Source organism: Vicugna pacos, chromosome 8 (genome assembly GCF_048564905.1).
Source record: "Vicugna pacos chromosome 8, VicPac4, whole genome shotgun sequence".
Lineage (NCBI taxonomy): Eukaryota > Metazoa > Chordata > Mammalia > Artiodactyla > Camelidae > Vicugna > Vicugna pacos.
Window position 1 is genome coordinate 39310391 of NC_132994.1, and position 19497 is coordinate 39329887.

Genomic DNA, 19497 nt, shown 5'->3' on the forward strand with positions numbered 1-19497 from the left:
TGACAATGAGTGTGTATATGTCCATGAATGACTGAAAAATTGTGCTGAACACTGGAATTTGACACAAAATTGTAAAATGATTACAAATCAATAAAAAATGTTAAAAAAATTCTAAAACTGTAAAAAAAATAAAAATAAATAAAAAAAGAAAACAATAACTCTATTCTAAGTCTAAAACACTTAACCCTTTCCCCCTTTTTCTCACTGAAATTATTTTTTTCTGAGAATACTACAGTTGAGTTGTATTAGAAGAAACTGTTTCCATATATTGATTGATAGGTATTTTTTTAATTAGGATTTTAAAAAAATCTCTTCCCAATTTACTAAAAGGATTTAATATATTAACTCAATATTTCATATGCTTCCAAAAATGAAAGAAGTATTATTTTTTAAACACTACAAAAACTTGCACAGAATGAGGACATGGGATAGATTGTGTACTCATAGAACTGATAAAAGGTAACAAAAAGGGCCACTCTCTCCCCACCAAAGAGATGTTTCAGTATATAATATGTGTGTATGCATACTTGTGTGCACGTGTGTGTGTTGATTCACTTCTCTTCCTAAGCATTGTCTTCTTTTTGGTCCTTTTTAACATTTGAAATAATATGTTTCATATTTTCAATTACTCCTTGTCAGATTAATGTCCTTGTCAGATTCCTTTTCATGGCACTTAATGCTAAGATGGTGCAAAAGCAAAAGACATGCAATAGATAAAGGAAGAAATCAGAGATAAAAAGGTTTACTCTCTTGGCCAGAACTGTCCCTAAGAGCAAACACCTCAGGACTTCAAAAATGTTACTGAATCTTACTGGATGGTAAACATCACAAATTTTACTTTAAATATTGTGTTTTTTGTGAAATTTGTTTATAGCATCATAATTATTATTTTATTTGAACAATGCCACAAGACATCAATTTAATAAAATAATTGATATGTTTTTTAAAATGTGTGATTTTTAAAATAGATTTGCTAAATTTTAATCACTTTTACATTATTTCTTTATGACCAGAGCACAAACTATTTCCTAGAGGAACTTATATCCAATATTCTAAGGGTGGATCAGTCGGAAAATATAATTCAAAGCTAGACTCTCACTATAAAGCCAGTCTTTCAAGGGCGTACCTGAATTGCATGCTGCTGAATAGGATAATGGTCAGAGAAGGAAAACAAACAAGGATAAAATAATGAAGAGGTGAAATATTTTGCTTTTAATAGAGGCAAAGATCCTTTGGAAAGTAAAACTTTCATTGACAGCTAGCTCTTGTGTGCTTTTGTAACATGCAGTAAAAGGAGAAGGTTAAAAACTATCTATTGTTTCCGTATCATGACAAAATGCTCATCTTTGCAATCCCACTGACACTGATCTCAGCGGGCCTCTTATGTCACCAAAAGAATAGTTCTCTGCCAGTATTAGCACCTAATTGGCCCAGCAGCTAACCCAGAAGAGACCTTTCCCTCCGCGGTCACCGTCCCCCTGCAGTGATTCACCCCCTCTGACACCACAGCGTCTAATTCACCTTCACGACCTGTCAGCTTCCACTCAGGTCACTTTAACTCTGCCTCCTTTGTGACATGGATCTGCTTTTAAAACGGTGCTAATCTAGGAAGCATTCCTCTCGGGACTCAGTTGTGATTATATAATCTGTCACAGACCCGAAGGAGTTCTAAATACAAGCGGACACTGAGATTTCACCAGGGATAAGGCACTGGAAGCCCTTGTGTCAAATAACTTGCTTGCTTCCCCTTGGAAGCAATTCTGTATTTTTATTCATGTACAAAAGCATACAGTAAGGGCAGCATTGTTAGCAAGAGGCGAGTAGGGGAGAGCTCTTAGCCACTAGCCAAACACAATTTTCTAAGTCACCCTCTGATCTAGGCAATGAAATCAAAAGCACACACTTTGCACTGAATGGTAATTGGAGCACTAAGTGCTCTGAACAGTGATCACTGGTGTGTCACTGCCCATATAAGCAAAAGAGAATGCATAAACAGGAATAATCCTGCCTCAGTCCACACAAATTCACGTACGTTAAGCAACGAAACTACAATTATCCCACGTACTGGAGCCCCCGGCACTTCAGTTACACAGGTTCCCTACAACACAGCTCCAATTTCCACTCTAAACTTACAGTTAACTTTCTCGCAGTCATAAAAATGTATGTCCTGTATGCCAGCAAATCTGTATGTGTAATTTGGTAAGGAAATAGCAACCTTGGCTTAACGCCAGTTACCATCTTTTGCGGGCATGAAACCAGTCATGCTGAAAACTGATTCTCACCTTGTCTTACACAGGAACTACTGGCATAAAGTATATCCATCTACATCCACCTGCACACTTAACCCACGGAGTGACACATCCCCCATGCAGGCATCAATCCACACCTACAGACAGGGTGCCAAAGGAAAAGTGCCTCCCACAGCCAGACATTCATTATAGATACATACATGCATGCATGGACACACACAGCCACACACTGATACACGCAGAGGTATTCACACGTATGCAGCCACACCTGTTCTCACTCAACAGGACAAGCACAACATCTCCCCAAATCTCTACCATGGGTCACTGCTCCCTTGAAATATTTAAAACCAAAGACATAGCCTAAACAAAATTCTCATGGGCAAAAATACTAAGGAACACTGAGCAATATTCCCCACCTCTTAGAGTTTCTCAATTAGCCAGCCTTTCATTAAAGAAGCACACTCCTTATCACTTGATAAGATTAGTATCACTCGATAACTCCCACATCTAATTGTTCTTTTCCTGTATATTCTTCTATTCCTTTTTTTTTTTAATTCTTCTACTCCTGAAACACTTTTGCACATGTGGACACTGCCAAGTCACAGGTTTTACAGCCATTACATATCAACTAGGATAAATAAGTGGGACAAAAGCAAAAGAAAGGAATATATTCCTGGCTGTTAGTAGAATGTGAAGTGTGGACAGAATATCCCAAGAAAACAAAATATTTATCACAAAACATTTATCACAAAACAGCACTACATCTGTTCAAAGCCTATTTCAATAAAGCAAGTTTAAAAGCTACTTATTTTTAAAATCCATTCCCTATAACCAGAAGCTCTGTGTCAAAGGCAGTTTGTTTCTGAAAAGAGACTGTGACTAAGATTTATTGCAAAGAACTTAAATTTCAATGTTCATGAACTCCAGTGACAGACAGCAAAAAACCATTAAGAGCTGGGAGCTATTTCTCGCTTCAAAAAAAGATAAAAAGAAGGAAGGAAGAAAACTTGCAATGAAAATTCTGAGGTAAGTAGTGCCACTGATATGAAGTATCAGTTTTGTTTTTAGTTTCACAGGAACACATAAATAAATAAAGTGGGTCTAAGAAAGAGTTTTCAGCAAAGGAGGAACCACATCCTACTTACCCACGTGTCTGCCTCCTGTGTCTGCAGGAGTGGCTGAGGGATAAGTGTGATCACAGCCAGAAGTGGAACCAAAGATGTTCACAAACCCGAGCCACAGATACTCCAGCAAAGTTTTATAAGTGAGCAACTGAGGAAGAAAAAAGCCTACAATGTCTCTCTCTGAAGCCACAGATGAGAAGTGGAGGACCAGGATCTGAACAGCAGAGAGTTAGAAAGAAAGGCACCAAGCTAAACAGAGGCTGCTGTTCTCATTAACCTATTTCAAGGCATGCATTATTTTTAAAGTGTTTGGCCAAACTTTCGTTTTGATATATTTCAACAAGAGGGTTCTACTTTTCATTTACAAAAGTCACAAATAGGGGAAAAAATGGATAATCAGGAATTTGGATTAAAACACATCCCTTATCACCAGAGATCAGCTGAGGTCCCACAACCTCATCGCAGACTCAGTTCTTGTAGGTTAATTCAGCAAATGTGCACACACGCGGTAATAAAATACATCACAAGAAAAAAGGCTGACCGAGGCAGCCACTGAGGCATTTCTCTATTTTCCGTTGACAGGATCTTGATCATAATCCCTCTGCACAGACCACTGAGCCACGGGCTGTCCACCAAGAACACACTGAGTGATGAGGTCAGGTTATTCTATACAGTCATGCTTCACATCTCCAACATAATGCCAAATCTTTAAAGCAACACAATCTATGGCCTTTTCCCTAGGCTATAAGTTAATGCCTCTACAAAAAGGACATAATGCCTGGCCATCTCAATATCTCACTTTCTCTTTTGGTTTTAATCAGTACAGCATACATACCTAATTATAGAGGCATCAGTAGACTTAAAACAGTGTGACATAGAACAAGTTTATATAATCTGCTGCCCAAACTGAGACAGTTTTGAGAGTGAAAAAGGACCAACAAGAATCCAGGGCAATGAGTATAAACTAGGATTGCCTTGGGCAATGGAAACATGTGGAGAAGAGACTGGATCCTAGACTGGTAGTTACAAAACATGCATATGGAATTTCAGATCAAAGGTGCCAGTTAAAACTTCCACTCTAGGTGGTTTCAGCATTTTCCTCACTGTTTGTAGGCTCTTTATACATTTCTGTTCTATTGGCTATGATCTTACACTTAGACTATATTTCATCCAAGTGAATCTTCCAATATTTTACTGAGTTTTAGTTAAACTACATAGTAAGTTCAAAATTCAGAAAGAGCATGATAAAAACATGTAGCAAACATGTTTTCAAGAGATATTTTAAGGTGAAAGGACAGCTCTTTTTTCTCTGCTCAGGCTTTTTAAAAAAGGGAAGCCACAATGTCGTATTTTTAGATCTATTTTAATTTCAATTCTAAAAATAAAAAATGAAAGGCATCACATTGAGAACATGTAAAGAATGAAAGAAAAAGTCAGGAGACTTAACACCAAAGAAATAAAACCCAAGGTTATGAACTTGACAAGGCTCTGGTGAATCCCAGCAGTGTTGGCAACAAACCCAAGAGATACTCTGAATAAGAATGAATACAATCAGGGCTGTGAGTTAATGTTTTTATTTGTTGGCTCTTGCTCAGGGGTCAGATACTTGAGTTCAAGGTCATGAACTTCGGGTAATTTATTTTCAAAGTTCAGTCCTAAGTATGAGACAACTGCCTTCATTGTGTGATTTGACATGTCACAAAAATTGTCACTGTTGAAGAATACATTCCAGTAGTCCGTCATGAATCCTGGCAATCCTTGGTACTTTGTTGTCTGCCGTCTTCCCTAACAGTGGTTATTACTTGTCTGGGTCACAGATCTCTTTTGAGAATCTGACAAAAGCAATGGGCCTCTCCTCCTACCCCATCACCAAAAAAAAAAAAAAATGCATAGGTGACATGAACTAAATATTGTGAATAATTTCAGGAGTTTGGGGGATTTTGCTCACCCCTCATCATGCATACCCACCGGCAGGTTAAGGCTTTTGCTTCTTTAGGACTTCCTAAGAAATGTGCTTTTTAAAATGGACTAGGAATTTTGCCAAGTTGAGGCAATATGTTCACGAGTTAATTCTTTTATACAGTTAGGTAATATATGTTAAACTATTACAGTATATTTTCATCTGATAATTAGTAGCATTTTCAAGAATTAAGATGCTGAAAATGTGAAAGGTAATAAAAGTAAGAAAGCTTACATTTGTGGATAATTGAAATTAAACTTTTCTTCACTAAGCCAATAATTATTAAGCATCAACTATGTTTCAGACATTGTGCTACACCCTGGGAATAAAAGGAAGAATAAATTAACATATCATCTAATGCTTACAATAAAATGGCAAGGGCCTTTGGGTGGAGAATTTATTTAAAAAAATAAAATAAACATTTATCAAGAACTTATTTATGCCAGCTATGTGGTCCATCTGTCTTTGCAGTAAAGTGCAGTATTTTATTTAAAAATTGTTTACAATATTTTACAATGAAAACACTCTAACCCAGAAAACCAAGGTCACTTCTGCACTATCTACATTAGTTTTTTTTTTCTATAAGCTAACTCTAGAAGGCAAGTGGAGGGTGAACAGATGAGCAAAACTTGGAAGAAAAGGGGTACTAGTTATAGGCATTTGTCTGAATCACTTAAGGCTTGAATTAAATCTTGATAGAGTTGGACAGGAAGTGTATTTGAGAGATAGAACTTAGTGACTAATTAGTCCAAAGAGGCTAAAGGCAAATAAAAATTGAGACTGACCCCTAGGTTTCTGATGTGAGTGACTTGTAGAATGAAGGCATCTTAGGTAGGAAATGAAAGAGAAGCATCTAGATTGGAAGTTTTACAGTGAAACCTAGTAATTAGGACAACGGGAAGTAGCACACAGTAAAAGCTTGAGGGAACATTTTGCTTTGTTAATCTCCCTGGTAAAAAATGCATCAATCTGAGTGATCAAAAGCCATACTTCAGGTCTTAGATTCATTGAGGTCTAGAGGAGACAATATTTCTACTAAAGCCAAGTATCTTTAGGTTTTTGTGAAGTTTTGTTTTGTGTGTGTGTGTGTGTGTGTGTGTGCAAGTATGTGCTTATTTGTGAAGAATGGTATCTCATGAGTTTGTTCATCAAATTAAAAAATATACACAAAACGTCTCTTTTTCCATTTGGACACTTAGACGCTTAGGACCATGAAGCACCACTGTTTCCCCCTTGCACGCCAGACTCTCCACATTATCCATCCAAGAGGCTAGACTGCCAGGAAATAAACCCTCTGTGGGAGCAGATCCTATCACACCATAACAGCTCAATAACACCCTCTAGTGGGCACTCTTCATGCTATAATTTTGCGGAGAGGGAAAAATGTATGTTTTAGTTTCTACTTCACTTTCTGTTTTAATGTATGGCATTTTGAAAATTTGCACATTTCACAAGAAAAAAGTTCTTCAATGGTGAATATGTTCTCAGTGGAATACTGAATAAAAACCAGAAACTAATGCATCTAAGATGGACTTAGAATCATATAAAATTTATTAAAGAGCAAACTGACTTCAGAATGGCAAAAGGAGCCTCTTTCTTAATAGTGACCCACTCAGAGCTCCCAGAAGTGGTTTTGGCAGTTTAGCCTGACTGCAATGACCAGAAACATCCTTCCCGCAGAGACATATTCTAAGTAAAAAGTAAGGAAAAATCTATTAAAAGCACAACAAAGTCAAAAAAGGCTATGTGAGAAAGAGAAAGAGAAGAAAGGAAGGTATTTTTGTATGTCAATACATCTTTGCTGGGGCAAGAATCTCAGGTGAGCTTTCTCTGGTTAGGAGATCAGAGGATACACAGACAAGCTGAGAAGGGAAGAGGGTCTGTAAATAGTCCTATCTTGGGTAGAGGGTTAAAAGGGTATTTGTGAACATGAACCCAAACAATTTAGGGCATGATAGAAAACGAGTGCATTTTGCCACCGTGCCACTATTGTGGGGGTCAACTGGTCAAGACCCAGTCCTCAATTCTCTGCAGTTGGGTCTACTGCAGAAGTCAATACTGAGACTTAGTAAAATGCCTGAGGACTTGAAGACTGCACTGCCAGGAGAGGAATTCCCCGGGGTACACTGTGGAGGATCCCACGGGACCAGCTGCAGACAAATCTCAGCCGAGAGCGATGCTTTTCAATAACCCTTTGTGAGTAAAAGCTAAAGACTGACATCAAGAACCCACTGCATGTTGTTCATTTTGTCTGCGGATTATTTCCACTTCTCCTTAATGAGTGCGGGTGCAGGCACTCAAAAAAAAAAAAAAAAAAGACCTTTTGTAAAATGCTCAGGTTAATTCGTGTAAGTGTTTGAATTACACAGACCTGATCTGATTCTTCAGAGTTAAGTCTCTGGTCTCCAGGTAAGAAATCATTTTTGCATCTCTTTTATTGAACTTCCTTTCAGTATGGATGTGTTTCATAAACATTCTTAAGTTCTAGATTTGTAGACAGAAGGTCATCTCAGTGCAGTTTAGCATAAGAGAGGCAACTGGTGACTACTCAAGTCAAAAGACTTGGATTACAAGTTTGGATCCTGACCCTGCAAATGACAAACTGTGCAGCCTCAACTGAATCATTAAACATCACTGATGCTATTTCCTTGACTGAAAAAAAAAAATAGGGGAAACTGTCCATGATCTTTGTAACTCACAGGGTTTACTGAAGGATTAACAAGACCATATATATTCAAAAGCACCAAGTATATAATACCCTATTAGTGTTTGGTTTTCTAAATCATTTTATGACTTAATCCTTTTTAATAGTTACAGTTGTCTCGAGTTTTATTTGTAGTTGTTTTTTATTCAACAAGTAGATGTTAAAGTGAAGGATCTTTTCCCCAGTTAGAAATGACAAAATATAAGCAGGACTGGTTAAGTGCAGGAACTCAAACTTTTCAAAATGAGCATCTCCTTGCTGGTGTGTGCCCACCATCCTTTTTCCCAACACATTCCACTCTTTAGAGACAGGACCACACACTGATTCCTAACAGTAGCACATCTGCTGCATCTTATTGTGTAGATGGTATTTGATGCCTAAGAATTCACATAAATGGTTTGAATCCTTTTATCTTGAACCAGGAAATCTTCCTCTGCCATTCCTAAATAAAAATATAATGCACAGCATGGCGAAAATAGTTAATAAGACTGCATTGCATATTTGAAAGTTGCTAAGAAAGTAAGTCTTAAAAGTCCTCATCACACAAAAAAAATAGCTGTATTAAAAATAAAATGTATTCCAGATGGACCCAGAACTATGAAGTTGGAAGTGCCTTTATAGTAGGAAATGTTTTGCCTTCAGAAAAAAAAATTTGAAAAGGAATGTATGTATATTGCTTAGTGTTCCCCCATTAGGAGTTTATCAAACATCCATATGGAAAGACTAAAACTGAAAAAAGAAAATACCCCCAGAGGAGAAAATGCACTTTTGTTGTTGATTTTTTTTTTAATATCTGTATTCATTTTCAAGGGCTTCTAGAAGAGAGTGCCACAAACTGAGGGCATAAAACAACAGAAATTAATTCTCTCACACTTCTGAGACTGAAAGACCAAAATCAAGATACAAGCAATGCTGGTGTGTGCTAGAGGCTCTGAGGGAGAATCTGTGCCTTGTTTCTCTCCTAGACCGTGGTGGTTGCTGGTACTCCATGGTGTCTCTTAGTTTGTAGGCACATCAGTCTAATCTCTGCCTCTGTCTTCACATGGCATTCTCCCCTGTGTCTCTCTCCAAATTTCCCATTCCCTTTATAAAAACACAGTCACTGGATTAGGGTCCAATATAATCCAGTACAACCTCATCTTAACTTTATTACATGCTCAATAACCCTATTTCCAAATAAAGTCACATTCACAGGTGCCAGGAGTCAGGACATAAAACACATATTTTAGAGTGGCAGAGTTCAGCCCACAACAATATCTGCCTCAAATACACTAAATAGACCCAAATTTAAATTCTCTTCATAATTCTTATCAGAAAATAATTCTCCATAAATTTTTCAGAAGTTAATAGTAAACAGAAACAGCAGCTCATTTAAAAAGGAAAAATCTCTTTTAAAAAAAATTGTAACTTGAGCTAAACATTTTCGAATAATGTTTACTATATCTATCAATATTTATATCTAATAAAATAGTGTCACACTTCACGGCAGCGTAAGGAAGAACGGAAAACTTCTATTTCCTTAAAATGTTGACTTTAGACGCATAGGTTTCACATAGTGACCCCTGCTTTTGAGTCACAATTTTCTGTATCAGAGAATTTTAAAATTTTAAGTTATAGTTACTAGGCACACCTATAATTTTAGGCATTTGTTTCCATTTTCTCTTCAGCAAAACTTTTTATAAGAGCTATCCTAAGTAACAGGGTTGATGAATTTTATATTCCACCTTCTTTCATTTTCCCTGGGGCAGGTAGGTAGCAAGAAGCTGGTAGGATATCAAAAATTTGAGAAATTCAAACTTTAGATAATTAAGCATAGAAAAATGCAAGCAAAATTGAGTAATGGGTAAAAGGTAGCCTTCCACTCAGAGCTGAGTGCAAATCCCTGCTCATCCTGTCATTAACTACATAACCTCAGGCAAATTATTCAACACATTTTAATCTCTACATCATGGTATTATCATGGAGAGATTTTAAAAGCAGGCAAATACAAAGCAATGGATGCAAATTAAGTGCCTAGTTGGTACCTTTTACTGATTCTAAAGTGTTAATTATTTCGAGCCTGTTTGTACTTGCCTCAGTTAATGAGAACTTGGTGTTTATGAGGGCAGGCCTTAAAAAAATATATATTGCCTACAAAGCAAAATAATACACAAAACAATTTTGCTTCCAAAAAGCACCCTTTTACCTAATCAGCATATTTTAAGAGATGGATTTTGTTGCAAAAAATGAAAGTATTATATGTGCAAAAATGGAGCACAAAGTGATAATACACGGCATAACCAGGATAGTGAGAATCACAGAATCAATCTGTGAATTGCATACAGCAAAATGAACGAGACTTCCGTAAAAGAACATGCTGCAAACAGATATCCTCTCTCAGCCGGGTCCGTTCCTTGCTTGCGTAGAACCAAGGAGTGTAGATAATTCAGTTATGTCTGCCCTACTTAACCTTTCCTTCCTTCAAAACTCCTTCCAGGAAACAAGTCTAAGGAACTCAATGCAGCTAACTCCACCTTCTTCAACTACCATTTTGTATTGCAATAACGTCTTATGAAATTACAAGCAATGCTCACAAATTTTATTCTACCAACCAAACGTACCCAGTTCAAACCCAAATCAGAACCTAGCCTAAGTAGTTACTCTTGTGAAGAGTACAATGTAAGTATCCTTACATTTTTCACTTCTGGGATATTTTATATACCACATAATGATTAGCATAGTTCAGGAAGTGGATTTTGTTATTTTAAAAAAAATGAAAGCATTTTAGTAACACTGCAAAACTAGAGTGCCAGAGTGATAATACAATAGCCGTAAGCAGAAGAGTAACCTCCCAGCCAAAAAAAAAAAAAAAACCTGAAAATCATCTTTCTCCTTCCTTTCAAGCTCTCCTTACAACTCTTCACAGAGGTTTTCTAGACACTCTCCTGCTGGCTTCATTTGCAGATATGCCCTCACCTCTACAGCAGCCTCTCAAATATGCCCTCACCTCTACAGCAGCCTCCCTGTAATACTTAGCACTCACTCCACCTACACCTGTGGTTGGTTGACTGTGTGCTTACGTGTGCCCATCCCTTGCAGGTGCTTTTCTATATTAATCTTACGGACTTTTCTGTACTATCGCCCATTAAATAGAAATGTATATATGTATGCATATACATATATGACTTTTACCTCTAGGCATTTTCCTTATACATAGTAATTACAGATTCCTAGAAAACCTGTGGATCAAGAATGCACTTCTTGTACTCATTGTCAATGTGCCCAGATAAATATTGAATACCTTTCATAAAAGAAGTTTATAATCTAACGTGGTCAAATGGATTTTAAACACTAGATAGTTGTCAATAAAGTCATTGTATTTCAGTCATAAGTACCATGTTTCCTTGCTTTGAAATAAATCTCTAGAAAGTAACCTCTCTAAGTGAAAGAACAAAGGAAAGTAGTATTTCCCCACTTTGTAGTCTTAAAAGCGGTGCACCATCCTTCTTTGTGAATTGCCACCCCATCATGTTTGAGAAGAGTTGGCCGTTTTGTGTGTAGCTCCATTCATTACCCTGACATCCTTTGATTCTGGGCCGGCTCCCCAGCCACCATCCTTCCTTGTCACTGAAGTCCTGCCAGTGCAGCTCATTCAGTAGCCATCATCACAGTGAACTATATCCTAGCAGCTCCAGATGGAAGATGGGGTAAACAGCTCCCCTAAGAGTGCTCTCAGATGCAGTGTCATCAATCAGCCCGCAGCTGGGACCAAACCGCTTGGTGACTGAGCCAGCGACTTTCTGCCAAAAGCACAGCACACTTCTTAGTGCCAAGCTTCCTTCAACAGGGAAATGTCACAACTACGTGTTTTAGCATTCAAGAAGCCCTTGATACCCAATATTTATGGTCTGGCTTTTTGTAACTGTGACCAGTAATATTCTTCATCTAGGTTTAATTTTTTATTATAATAGATACCCAAATTGGTAACCATATCCACTTTACTTCCCTCTGGAAAGGTAAAGTCTCTTGTTTGCTTGTTTCTTTAATAGATCATAATAATACAGAATATCAAATGATAGGTTATTTTACAACATTAGTTGATAAATGCCCAGTTAAAGACAGTAGTAACATCTGCTGGCTGGTGACATGCAGCAATGGTAAGTGGTTCATTTTTTTCTGCAAGTAGCAGACAGGGAGGTGGTACTTCTTCAAGCCAAGATCAAAACTGAGAGTGAACAGCTGGAACTCTGTAGCACGAGGGCCTTGGTACCCACACTGCAGGATAAACATCCTTATGATGACTGCCAGGAATGCTTTCCTCTCCACCGTAACGTGAGCGCGAGGGTGGTGCAGTAAGACGCCACAAGGGACCATAGCAGCAAAAAATAACCATCAATGGAAAACAATATACTCTGTTTATATTTATATATTCCGTTATAAAAATGTTAAACTTAAGTTATGGAACTTGCATCACTTAGCAACATATTTAGGTTAACTGGTAAAAGTCATTTCCTTGGAATAAAGAATGTAATTTGAATCACATATTTTTAAGAAGGATATCCTCCCCCCAAATTGTGTAGAGGTTCCCTATTCTCTGCAACTGTCTTCTCCAAGATGCTGTGGGTCTCCCATGTCTCAATGTCCTAATTTGCAGATAGTAGGAGAGTTCTCAAGAACTCTGCAAATCATCCTTTGCTGGTTCAACAAAATGATTTCCTTTTCTTCAGCTAGATAAGAAAAATCAGTTCACCTATAGACACAGATGTCTATTTTCACATTTTCTCATTTCTATACACATACACACATACACTTCCACCTAACTTCTATTCCAAAAGTGCAAGGAAGTTCTAGGGAAATTTGACACAGATAGAATGATAAAGTCATTAATTCCATTTGCTTGTGTGCATGCAGTAACAGACATGAGAAACTCCAAGTAGGAGAAATAGCATCTATATCAGGGAGCTGGCACTGAGTTGCATGATAAGAAAAACAATAAAATCAGCTTATGGTAACCTGGGAATTGCCTATGTCGGCATCTTCATTCTACAGGTGAGGAAACTGATACCTAGAGACACGAAATCACTTGCCTCATGAATTCACACTTATCAGGCCCAAGAGTCTGAATTGTTTTAAGTTATGCCATAATAAAGTGCTGAAAGGAAAATATTATCAAAATCACTTAGGAAAAATCATTCTGTCAAGATAGTACAAAATACAGTTATTTATTCCTTCTACAAGTATTAATTCAGCAACTAATATGTCCAAGTAATGTGGCTGATGAAAACATGATTGAGTCCCCTGCATCAAAGGAGAGATGATAAGACCAGGAATAACTATAATAGAAGGTAGACTATAAATGTGATGTATGTAAGTTAAACCTCTCTGCCTACTATCCCCACATCAAGGCAATAACCTATTAGGTAAGGGAGATATAAGAAATAAAGTTGAGAAATCTCTGAAAGTCTGCTATGTACAAACCATTTAGATGCAGGGCAATTAAACATACCACAAGATAAGATAATGCATTCAAGTTTATATACATTTTCCATGATAGACACTTAGTGCCATATATAAAAATAATCTATATATAAACTAAAATTCCAAATGTACATTTTCAAAATAGAAAATATGGCCATCTTGGTGGATGCTAGATTTTTGTTTTATAAACTCCAAGACTTTATGCTCAAAAGCTAACCTGCCCTAGAAATTAATCCCTAAAGAAAAGTGTACGCTCTTTATTTTAAAAATATTTACCGAAGACCTGTAAGTTTAAGCTTCTTAAAAATATATATATGTCTTTTAGTGCCTCAGAATGAGAGTTTAGAAAAAGATGACCAGGCCTTGGTGCAGGGCATCCTTTCACTGGAAGAAAATCAGCAGAAATGCTTTTCTCTTACCCAAAACTTTTCACGCTCTCTGACACAAGATTGCACCAAACCGCACTTGCCCTGCTGCAGCTCTCTTCTTTGGGAGGTGTTTCCACACCTCCAGAAGCCACGAGGTTATGTTGCTTCTAATAGGTCCTGCCACTTGGACTTGTGCTGATACAGGGCACAAAGGCCTGGAAAGGTTGATACAGATGCCAAAATGTGTGAGAACTCCAGACTCATTTACAGACTAAAAGGATATGATTAAAGATCTCCTATTTATGAAACATTTAAATACAGCATCTCATTTTATCCTCACACAAGTCCTGTGAGATGTCAGACAATTATTAGAATTTTCGTCTCACAGATGAAGAAACAGAGATCCTTGACTATAACTCCAAAAAGGTCAGGGTAAAACTAGAACTTGATTCAAGGCCTCCTGGCTGCCAAGCCTTTGTTCTTTCCACCCACACCATATTTAAACCAAAGGCAAATTTTGTGCATGATATTTTTTAAACTTGAAAAATACTTGGGTCTTTAATGTGCCAGATTTTAGATGAATAAATCAAATTGGCATTCGGCAGGAGTATGCATTCTCTTCTTAGCCAGGATATTTTCTTCAAGGTAGGAACCAAGATATTTACAGGTGGAATCTTTAATGAACATGTTAGTATAAAGTAAGTTGCTAATTACAAAGTACAGTTAATAAATCCAATAAGTAAAAACAAGTGTGAAAGTTGAACCACAAAATGAACTTGAGACAGCCCCTGTGTAAGAATGGGCTGATGGTTCCTACTAGCACTGGAAAATTGAAATGGTCTGATTTTTTTATTTAAGAGGGAAAAAGTAGGATTAGAAGTAGACAAAGCTCCAGAGACAGATACACTGCCTAGAAGCCCTATTACTGTCTGGGTTTTCACTGCTGAAACTTTACAGACACTAGAAAAAGTAGAGCAGAAACGCAATGTAAATTATTGAAGGGATGCTGCCATTTCCTGAAGCAGCTGGGATAGTCTGTCCATAAAACATTAACATGACATTTCTGGGTTTTGACAGGTCGTTTGGAAGAGAAAGGGTAAAGAATATACAAGCCCTTTGGTGGGAATGGAGACATTTGTTCTGATAAAAATAAACAAGCACTATGGCTGGTCTGCATGCCAGCTTCTACTGAAAAACAGGGAGAAAACATGAAAATTTAAAGCTCAACACTGAAATGGATTAAACTTGATTTGTTCACTATAATATGAACAGGCAGGATTAGAAGCATCTAAGGCTTTTCTCTCTCCTTTTACTTTTTTGAGAAAGGAAGATGCTCTGCCTCCTGAACTATGCTCAGCATTTAATTTATGCCTCTAGTAAATAATTGAACTGCAAGCCCTTTGTACACAGTGAATTAATGTGTTTATCCATAGTGACTAGAGGGGGATAAAGGATAAAAAATATTAGTTTCCTTAGATGGCAAAAGGACCATTCCTTTTTCTAATGATGATTTTTCACAGTAGTGGCTTACAGGTAGGGCCAACTTTTCTTGCATGAAAACCATCATGAAGAATATCGGCAAAGAACCACCTGCCAGAAATATATCCTCCACCAAATCATTCTGTGGACATAGCCAGTGAGGGTCCCAAAAGTTCCCATCTCTAATAATAGCATATTTGTTGTGGTAAACATACCACAATGCTCTGAGTATGAATTCATTGGTCACTAAGCCCATTTCTATACAAATAATCTTTGCACATATGACAAACCCAACCATGTTACACTTTCTCAAAAAAAGGTTGATTAATGCCAAAATATCTTCCTTGAGAATACTGCCTGTAAAAATGCAAAATCAGGGCATTTATAGACGCAAACCAAGACATGTGGTGAAACAATTTTGCAGATAAACGTTTTGCCACACTGGCACATAAAATGGGCACAAGGTAATGTGATTTTTCAAATTCTCCTTACACAAATAGGGAAAGTAAGCCAAAGGAGAAAAATTACAAATAAGAGGGCTAGTAATGGTTATGGTACTAAATACTAACATTCTATAGGGAAATTTTTTATTTTCTCCATTTTAGTACTCTTCTCTGAGAGCAACACCAAAATAGGTTTATGGGAGGTGAGGTTGTTCCATAGATATCAACATCCAAAAAGTCACTGATATACTCCAAATAGACCTGGCTCTTTTAAATTACTTATTAAGAATCTAAAATTATTTATTTAGATTTTACGTGGAGTTGTTTACATGATTATTCTTTGCATAATACCTATTAATATACCAGTTTCACAAGGTACGCTTTAGAAAGTGAATCATTCAAAAGTTCTATAAGGCAGATCTCATGAAAGCAGAGAAGAAAAACAGAGGAAGAGCCTCTAACTCTGCCTGATGAAGGTGGAGGCAGAGCGCAGGTGGGGCTGAACAAGACACCTTAAAGTGGAAAAAACTTCCATACGAAATTTTTGGACTGCGGCTGATCTTCCTTTCAGCTTGGCTGACCAGACTAAGCAGCCCTAATCTTTCAAAGTCCACCTTCATATCCGTCCCTCTTTAGCTCCCCTCTTTAGCCCTAGTCCAAACATTGCACACAAAACACGGGACAGATATCTCACGTTAACATGGAAGATTATAGAGAATTTTAGAGAATTAATAAAGGGGGGGGCAAGTGGATACTGGTTGGGCAACTAACAATTTCTGCCACAGTATTGTAATATAAAATTGTAATTATTCTTAGTCCTCCTGTTCCCTGAGAGTCTCAAACTAATAGGGTAAATTTTAGTATTAAGTACTTAGGGGTTTTTTCTTCCAGTTGTTGTCTTAAACACTCACATAAAGAAAACAGTTGTTTTTCCCACTCATATAGCTAGTTCACTTCTTGTTGAAGTCTACTCCACTCTAGTCATTTTGTTCCCAGTCTTTCTTAATTGCTTAACTATCACAAATGTGCCCTTTGTACACAGTGAATTAATGTGTTTATCCATAGTGACTACAGGGGGATAAAGGATAAAAAAATATTAGTTTCCTTACATGGCAAAAGGACCATTTCTTTTTCTAATAATGATTTTTCAGAGTAGTGGCTTACAAAAGCGAGGTTGCTTTTGATGTTTTCCTTTATTAAAAAAAATAGGAAAGCTGTCATATTACCGTCTAGTGATTTGATAACTGATTTTAATAATAAATATCACTATGTGTTGTAGTGATTTTCCATAAATTTCAACATAAAATTTGTTACAAGGGGGCAAAGTTTCAAGTTTAGTAACTTCCAGATATCTGGACCTTTATAATTAAGGATCTTCTCTGATAAATTTTGTCTAATTGGAATTAGACATCTCTCAGCATCCTAGCCCAGCTGTTAACACTCTAATTTTATTTAATCTTACATTTTTATATCAATACATTGCTTCTAAGTGTCATTATGTGACTTCTTCACAAATCCCTGGGGAAAATAAGAAAATAAAATATTCCTTAGATGTGTAAAACCAAAATATAACTGATAGTTTTGTCTTTTCCATTTCGGAGGAAGGAGAGAGAAAGTGAGTGAGGGGAAGACATGGATACATAGATACATGGATGAAGATATAGAAATAGAGGAGAGATGGAGATAGAACTAGGTCCTGACTACATTGTCCACACTAGCTAAGCACGCTGTTGGTAAAAGGAAGAGGTACTCCAATTCTTTATCATTTGACACAAACAAGCATGACATGACAATATGGCCACTAAGTTCTTGGCTTCTTAACTATTTGTTAATACAAGACCAAATCCTTCGTCTAGAGCCAATGGCATACATACTCTTTCCAAGTACGACAGAGAGATGAAAGGAAAAGGGAAACAGCAAGAGATTCACAGAGCTGGTGAAGGAGAGGAATGGGTATCTACACCGAAGGAAGGGGAAAAGAGAATTAGGAAAGGGATGAGAAGATGTAGAAGAGAAGATGGTGGAAGAGACCCAGGAAATTCTGGAGAGCTGAGTGCCGTTTTCTTGTCACATCCCCACTTCACTTTGGAAGTGGCTTGTCTGATCTTTCAGATTCTCCTGATCCTTATTATTTCTTCTTGAGTAACCAGAAAACCCAACTCTGAGAGAAATGATGCTTCCAACTGAACAGCAGTGACCAGATAAATACTCCAGGGAGGCAGAAGAAATCAGTCAAGGACCAAGCCCTCCAGATGCTCGTCTCCTACCACCGTCCTCTTCTTCCCCCTGTTCTAAGTGGCTGGACTCGAAGCAGCCATAAATTGAGAGGAAAATGGCCAGTGTCAGGGTTCCCAGTAACTGAGAGATTTTCTCTCTCAGAAAAGCAAGAAAACGCAAGGATCAGAACGCCTAGATTACAAATCAGAGCCCAGCTTCGATGTGCCATCTGCCAACCTGCAAGTCATTCAACTTCCTAGAGGGAAGATTTTAGCTGTAAAACAGGACTAAGTATTTTAAGGTGCTAACTAGTTATTTTAATGAGATAACATGTCTTAAAAGCGCTTTTAAAAGTAAATACTGTGGGGCCATTTCTCCATCAGTCTGGAAGGACGGTGTTGCTGAGGTGAGCGAGGTCGCTTTCCGGTTGGGACCCCCCACCCGCCGCCCCCGCCCGCGCCCCGCTCCCCACTCCCCACTCCCGGGCTGCCTCGGGGCCGAGCGGCGCCCGCGCCTGTCTGCGCGCGGAAACTCGGGCCTGCCGCCCGCGTGGACCGCAGCGCGCGCGGCCTCCCGGGGGAGGCGGGCGGGCGCCCCACGGGGCCGGGGGTGCTGCGGGGGCCTCGGGGAACCGCCGGGCATCGGAGGCGGCCAGCGCGGGCCGGTCCCCGCGGCGTTTTGCGTTTTTCCCGTTCAGGGTTACCTCATTAGTCATTAGACCTGTGCGGTCCCAGGGTTTTCACCTGCCAAAGGGGAGGCTGCTTGTTACCTCAGCGGGTCCTGAGGCGCTCGGTGGCGTCAGCTGTGGTAGCGTTTGTCGTTAGAGCTGGGAAGCTGGAGGAGGGTCCCGGCGATCCCTCTGCGCGCCCACCGCCCTTCCGCCCGCCGGACCGCGCTCGTGGAAGGACTCGCGTGGGGTGGGGGGGGGCGTGCGGGGTGGGGGTGGGGTGGTAGTGGTGGGAGATGGCGGGGTGGGAAGTGGGGGTGTGGGGGGGTGAGGTGTGGGGGGGCGGGGGAGGGGACGGAGGGAATGGGTGTGTGAGGCAGGCCCCGCCCAGTTAAAAAAAGTGTATAATGTTATAACGGTTTGACAAATTAGCAATAACGAAACGATGAGTCAAATAGTGGTTTCCAGGTGTGTTCAGCTTAACGTCTTAGCAATTGTGTAAGGTCTTTGAGGTTAGACAGACAACGGAAGATAAAACGGAATGTTATAATTACAATCTTAGAAAAACTAAAACTTCTCGAAAAGTATTACGTTTCTCTTAGATTTTATTTGTAGGAGGAAAATAGAAAACAGAAAAATCATAGCTGTGTGAAGCGAAACCAACTTTGTGAGTTTTATATTTGCTTTTTTCTTTTTTGCTTGAGAGAGGAGTTCAGAAATAACGGCCACACCGTTCCATTTGCTGCAGACTTTGCAAGCAGTCACTCAGGTTAGTAGGAAGGAAATAACCAATTTTGATTTCTTATGTATGTTAAATTATATTCTCAGT

At 38.5% G+C, this 19497-nt stretch overlaps 1 protein-coding gene across 5 annotated transcripts in view; it reads right to left on the reverse strand.

The window, feature by feature from the left end:
• The window catches only part of LOC116281540 (uncharacterized), a 204592-nt gene extending 185697 nt beyond the window's left edge, over positions 1-18895 (reverse strand). For 2 of the 5 annotated variants that reach the window (XR_004191007.2, XR_012074945.1), the window contains exon 1: positions 18771-18895. The gene's annotated coding sequence lies outside the window, so the exon portion shown is untranslated. Of the gene's footprint in view, positions 1-18704 lie in introns of all 5 variants that reach the window. The other 3 variants (XR_012074948.1, XR_012074947.1, XR_012074946.1) reach the window with 3 other exon arrangements.
• Between the last annotated feature and the right edge of the window lie 602 nt (positions 18896-19497).